Source organism: Myotis yumanensis, unplaced genomic scaffold (genome assembly GCF_028538775.1).
Source record: "Myotis yumanensis isolate MYYU_CA2020_CCGP unplaced genomic scaffold, mMyoYum1.0.hap1 SCAF_8, whole genome shotgun sequence".
Taxonomy (NCBI): Eukaryota; Metazoa; Chordata; class Mammalia; order Chiroptera; family Vespertilionidae; genus Myotis; species Myotis yumanensis.
Genome location: NW_027223759.1, coordinates 79,950,384 through 79,957,085, shown reverse-complemented (window position 1 = coordinate 79,957,085; position 6,702 = coordinate 79,950,384). Strand labels below are relative to the sequence as shown.

General features: G+C 38.7%; 1 pseudogene; it reads left to right on the top strand.

Moving 5' to 3' along the window:
* Positions 1–1,962: 1,962 nt before the first annotated feature.
* On the top strand, positions 1,963–2,963 carry LOC139015731 (S-adenosylmethionine decarboxylase proenzyme-like; annotated as a pseudogene).
* Positions 2,964–6,702: the final 3,739 nt, after the last annotated feature.

Here is a 6,702-nt window from a genome sequence, read left to right as displayed (position 1 = left end):
ACCCATGAATATAAGATATTTTTCCACTTATTCATGTCTTCTTCAATTTCTTTCATCACTGTTTTTCAGATTTTCAGTGTACAGAATTTTGGCCTCCTTCTTTAAATTTATTCCAAGTATTTTCTTATTTTTGATGTCATGGTTGTTTTCTTAATTCCTCCTCCCAATAGTTTATTGGTAGTGTATACAAATGCAACTGAGAAGAATCTCTTATCCTTTGAGACAACATTGAGGGACCTGGAAAGTATCATGCTAAGTGAAATAAGTCAGTCAAAGAAAGACAGGTATCACATGATTGCACTCATATATGAAATCTAAGTAACAAAATAAACAGATGAATGGTGTGGATCCAGAGATATAGAAGCATGAAACAGAGTGCAGAATCTCAGAGGGAAGGCAGGAGGGTGGGTGGGTGAGAGGTAATCAACCAAAGACCTTGTATGCATATATGCATAACTCATGGTTTTATACCAAAACTATACTATTTCGATTACTATAGCTTTGTAATATAGTTTTAAATCAAGAAATGTACTGCTGTCAGCTTAGTTCTTCTTTCTCAAGATTGCTTTATCTTTTCAGGTGTGTGGGGGGAAGGGGGACTGGGAGGGGTCAATGGGGTTAAAAAGGGGACATATGTAATACGTTCAACAATAAAGAATTATTTTTTAAAAATTGAAAAGCAACTGATTTTTATATGTTTTTGTATAATGCAACTTTACTGAAATTTTTAATTTAACAGTTTTTGTGGGGTGGATTCTTTAGAAATTTTATATATAATGTCATTTTATCTATAAGTAGAGATAATTTTACTTCCTCTTTTCTGATTTGGATGCCTTTTTCTTTTCTTTTTTTAAATTTCTTGCCTTATTGCTCTGGCTAAGATGTCCACTGCTATCTATACTAATAAAAGGGTAATATGCTAATTAGACCAGGTCAACCAGCCATCTTTCAGACATCCAACTTCCTTCCGGACAAAGCCACGGTGGTGAGGGCTGAGGCAGAGGTGGTTAGGGGTGATCAGGCCAGCAGGGGAAGGCAGTTGGGGTCCATCAGGCTGGCAGAGGCAGTTAAAGGCAATCAGGCAGGTAAGCAGGTGAACGGTTAGGAGCCAGCAGTCCTGGATTGCGAGAGGGATGTCTGACTGCCGGTTTAGGCCCCATCCCCCAAGGGGTCCCGGATTGGAGAAGGTGCAGGCCGGGCTGAGGGACCCCCCCCTCTTCCCATGCACAATTTTCATGCACCATATCTCTAGTGTTGAATAAAAGTGTTGAAAGTGGGCATCCTTGTCTTGTTTCTGATCTTAGAGAAAAAAACTTTTAGAGTTTCATTGCTGAGCATAATATTAGCTCTGGCTTTGTGTAACACTCTTTCCATGTCCAGTTTATTGAGAGATTTTATCATTAAAAGATGTTGAATTTGGCTTCCACAGTATGGCTGGTGACATTAGCTAGCGCTCACTCTGCTCTCTCTAACAGGGAAACAGTGGACTACAAGAAATTGAACTATATCTGCCTCTATTTCCAATAGACTCATGTTCAACTTTTCACACACACAAGAAAAAGGCCAGGAAAATTTTATTAATTCTTTTTAAAAAAATAGTTAATATAAAATTGTAGCCATAAAAAAGGCAGGGGAAGGTTGGGGGCGGGGGGAATAAGAGATCAACCAAAGGACTTGTATGCATGCATATAAGCACAACCAATAGACGCAAGACACTGGGGGTGGGGGTGGGGTAGGGGAGGCTGGGAGGAGGTCAATGGGGGAAAAAAAGGAGACATATGTACTACTATTTGTAATACCTTAAAAAATAAAATAAAAAAATAATAATTAAAAAAATTTTTAAAACAAGAATAAAAAAAAAAGGAACCTGAAACAGCTGGAACAATCCACAGTAGTGGCAGGAGAAGAGATTTAATTTAGTTGGTTTTCTGTGGTTGTTGGTTGTTCGCTAGCCTCACAGTGATGGAAGCTGCACATATTTTTGAAGGGACCGAGAAGCTACTGGAAGTTTGGTTCTCCAAGCGGCAACCCAAGGCAAGTCAAGGATCAGGGGATCTTCGCATCGTCCCAAGATCCGAGTGGGACATACTTTTGAAGGATGTGCAATGTTCAATCATAAGTGTGACAAAACTGACAAGCAGGAAGCTTATGTCCTCAGTGAGAGTAGCATGTTTGTCTCCAAGAGACGTTTCATCTTGAAGGCATGTGGTACCACTCTCTTTCTGAAAGCCCTGGTTCCCCTGTTGAAACTTGCTAGGGATTACAGTGGCTTTGACTCAATTCAAAGCTGGTTTGATTCTTCTAAGAATTTCATGAAGCCTTCTCACCAAGGGTTCCCACACCAGAATTTCCAGGAAGAAATAGTTTCTTAATGCAGATTTCCCAAATGGAGCAGCATATTGAATGGGATGTATGAATTCTGACTGTAGGTACTTGTATACTTTGGATTTCCCAGAGAGTAGGTAATCAGTCAGCCAGATCAAACCCTGGAAATTCTGATGAGTGAGCTTGACCCAGCAGTTATGGACCAGTTCTACATGAAAGATGGTGTTACTGCAAAGGATGTCACTCGTGAGAGTGGAATTCATGACCTGATAGCAGGTTCTGTCATTGATGCCACAATGTTCAGTCCTTGTGGATATTCAATGAATGGCATGAAATCAGATGGAACTTATTGGACCATTCACATCACTCCAGAACCAGAATTTTCTTACATTAGCTTTGAAATAAACTTAAGTCAGACCTCCTATGAGCGCCTGATCAGGAAAGTTGTGGAAGTCTTCAAGCCAGGAAAATGTGTGACCACCTTGTTTGTAAACCAGAGTTCTAAATGTCACACAGTGCTTTCTTCGCCCCAGAAAATTGGAGGTTTTAAACGTCTTGATTGCCAGAGTGTTATGTTCAATGATTACAACTTTGTTTTTACCTGTTTTGCTAAGAAGCAGCAACAGTAGCAGAGTTGATTAAGAAAAATGAAGAAAAAACGCAAAAAGGAAATACATAAAAGAAGGTGGTGGCTGCTTTTTAGATATTGATTCCAGGGGCCATGCTTTCCATAACCACCACCTTGTAGTTGCAGAAAGCCCCAGATGTAATGATGGAGTAATCATTTTGAATTGTATGCATTGTTATATCAAAGAGTTAGAAATCTCTCCTGAATGCTCTCTTCGGTGTTTAGGCATCCTATGCCACTCTTGCTGTGAAATTGAAGTGTACGTAGAAAAAAAATTTTACTATATGAAACTTTAAACACTTGTGGCAACAATTCAATTTGGTTTATGCACAGTGTAATATTTCTCCAGGTTTCATCCAAAACTCCCCACAGACAAGGCTTTCGTCCTCATTAGGTGTTGGCCTCACCCTAACCATTCGGCACTGTTCTAGTAAATTGCTGACAGGACGTAACCTCCAGTTACCTGCAATTTCTATAACATATTCTCTACCAATGTTATTGAAAACAATTTCTACTTCATCCAGATGTTTTTTTGCAATGGCAATTAAAGTCTTTCTTCCTCTTAAACGGATCGCAGTTAACCATTTTGTGTGCTTCTATTTTAACATTATTTCTTCCCGAGTTTGTATTCCTTTAATTGATTTTGTTCCTCACCATAGCAGCTAGACATGAGATGAAGTAAACTGGAAATCCTCAGAAAAAAAATTATCTTCAGGATGCATCACAAAGTAAACTATAAATGGACTAACTCAGGTAAAACCTAGAATTCTCTGATACCCCATTCCATTTCAAAGATTGCCACTTCTCTGTAAATGTGAACCATTTATCAATATTTTTAAAGGTAACCATTTAGATTTTCCTAGTGCAAGCATTTTTCTTTTCATGCCTTTTTTTTCTACTTTTTTCCCCCTTAACTTATTGAGCATAGTTCTGCCAGTTGGAATCAATTCTTAAAGCTTGATGAGGAGACATCTGTTGCTGAACCTGGATTCCTTGCTCAGCAAGCAGCCTGTAAGTTAATAATGGGGTCTTATCACCAAATAATATCTGTTACTTTCCTCCTAATGTCCCTGAAGCATTATTCAATGTGGCACTTACTGCCCCATATATGCAATTTACTTCAGTAAAAGGTCATCTGCAAGTACAGTACTTTATTTTTTTTCTTTTTGCAAGTATAGCACTAAAATTTGCCATAAGATTATATGCCTAAGCATTCATTATCCAGCTCAAGGCTTCCATCAAACAAGTCCCATTTCTCAATTCAGCCTCTCTCTTAAAAATGGCAATGGAATCTTCCTTGATACATGTTTGTTCACAGCAGAAAACATCCTGTCTTTCTCAGTTTCCTACATGTTTGAATATTGCCTGGATTCCGGAAATCTAACAAACCAAATACTGAAGCGGCCGCGTTTTACCTTCAATGAGTCACACTGCTCGTTTCTGGAACCTGAAAGATACCAAGAGTCATCATGCTTCCTTCAAACTCTCCAAAAAACCCTACCCTAATTTCACATCAGCTTTCTCCTTTCAACAGTATCTCATGATTTTTACTTTACCCAATTCCTGCATTCCTGCCTCCCTCCAAATTGACATCTGAAGAAAGCTCCAGGTTAAGACGATGGATTAAAAATACAAATTTAATTTTACACCCTCTGTTATAGTCAGCTTGGGCTGCTATAGGTGATTTAACAGCAAAAATTCATTTCTCATAGTTATGGAGGCTGAATTGTTCAAGATCAAGGTTACAGAAGATGCAGTTCCTGGTGGGGGTTCTCTATCTGGCTTGCAGTCATCCACCTTCTCACTGTGTCCACACATGGTGGAGAGAAAGGGAAGATCTGGTCCCTCTTTTCCTTCCTATAACAACACTAATCTTGCCATGAGACCCCAACGTAATGGCCACTACTAAACTCGATTATCTCCCAAAGGCACCACCTTCAAATACCATCACATTGAGGATGAGGGCCTCAACAAATGAATGCAACAGGGACACAGACATTTAGTCTAGAGCACTCTGCTTTGGGGCCCCGAAAATTCATGTCTTCACATGCAAAATATATTTATTGCAATCCAACAGCCCCAAAGTCTTAATTAGCATCAGTTTTAAAGTCTAAAGTCCAATATTTCATCTAAATATCAACTAAATTTCATACAGGTGAGACTCAAGGTCTGATTCATCCTGAGGCAAAATTCCCTTTTAGCTGTAAACCTGTAAAACCATACAAGTTATGTGCTTCCAAAATATAACAGTGAGATGAGCATAGTATAGACCAGAGGGTGTCTGTCTAGACATTTCCATTCTGAAAGGGAGAAATTGGAAGGAAAAAATAGGTGATGGGTACCAAGCAAGTCCAAAACTTAGCATGACAAATACTAGTAAGATCTTAAGGCTTGAGAACAACAATATTTGGTTCAATGATCTGCCTATCAGACACATTGGGGCCACGGTCCCACCTCTGTGGCCCTGCTGAGTGGGAATCGCACCCCAAGATTTCAGATAACCACTGTCTGTCATGTTGAAACAAGGCAATTCTCTCCCCTTTTGACAACAAGGAGTCATTTCTGATGTTCTCTGAGTTGCCTTTGGGAGCAGTTTTTCCTTGTCTTGAAGAATTAATTGGGCATGTTCACAGCAAAATAACTCTATGGTCTGGTCCTATAGGATTTAGGAAATCTGATAGCCTTCCTTCATTTTGTTATATCTTCATCCCCTTCAGTTCAAACTGGCAGTGTTTCTGCTGATGTGGATGATTAGATTAATGTCTCACACTCATAACAGTCTCCTTATCAAATGCTTGCTCTGCTGCATCCTTAGTGTTCTCCTCAGAACAAGTTTTATAAATTTTTACAATGTGTATATACTGAAAACTTTCCAAATCTTAATTCTAATTCTTTTTTTATTTAACAATTCCATCTTCAGTTTATTTATTTCTTCTCAAGTTTTAGTTAAATAGCCATTTTCATCACTCACAGGGTTTACCTTCTACTAAACACTAGAATAAATTCAGATGAGTTATTTGCCTCTTTATAACATAGATATCCTTTTCTCCATTGTCCAATGTTTCTCTCATTTAACTCTGAGAGATAGCATCCATATTTCTAGCATGCACCTCAAAAATCCTCCAGTCTCTACCCATTGTCAAGTTCTAAATCTGCTTCCACATGTTTAGGTATTTGTTACAGCAGCACCTCACTTTTCAGTACCAAAAGCTATACTAATACTCTTGGGCTGCTATAGCAACTATGAATCCAATCACCTACGTTGCCAGTTTGAATTCACAGAGATGAAGATGGAACAAAATGAAATCAATCCAATTTCTTATGTTCATACTAGGTGGCTTAAATAGCATAAATTTATTTATCAGCATTATGGTGGCTGAGAAGTCCAAGATCAAGGTTCTGGAAGATTCAGCTTCTGGTGATAACTCTCTTCCTAGCCTGCAGATGACCACCACCTTGCTGTGTCCTCAAGTGACAAAGAGACAGAGAGCTCTGGTCTCTCTTCCTGTTTTTATAAGAACACCAAGTCCATAATGGGGGCCCCACAAAAATGCCCTCATCTAAATATAATTATTTCACAAAAGCCTACCTCCAAATATCATTGCATTAAGGATTAGGTGTTCAACATATGAAATTTGAGGGGGATAAAAACATTCAGTGCATAATAACCTCACCAAACCTCTCTAAATTTAAAATGAAAAGATAAATGACATGGGACCATCAAGATAATAAGAACAGGAGAAGGAACC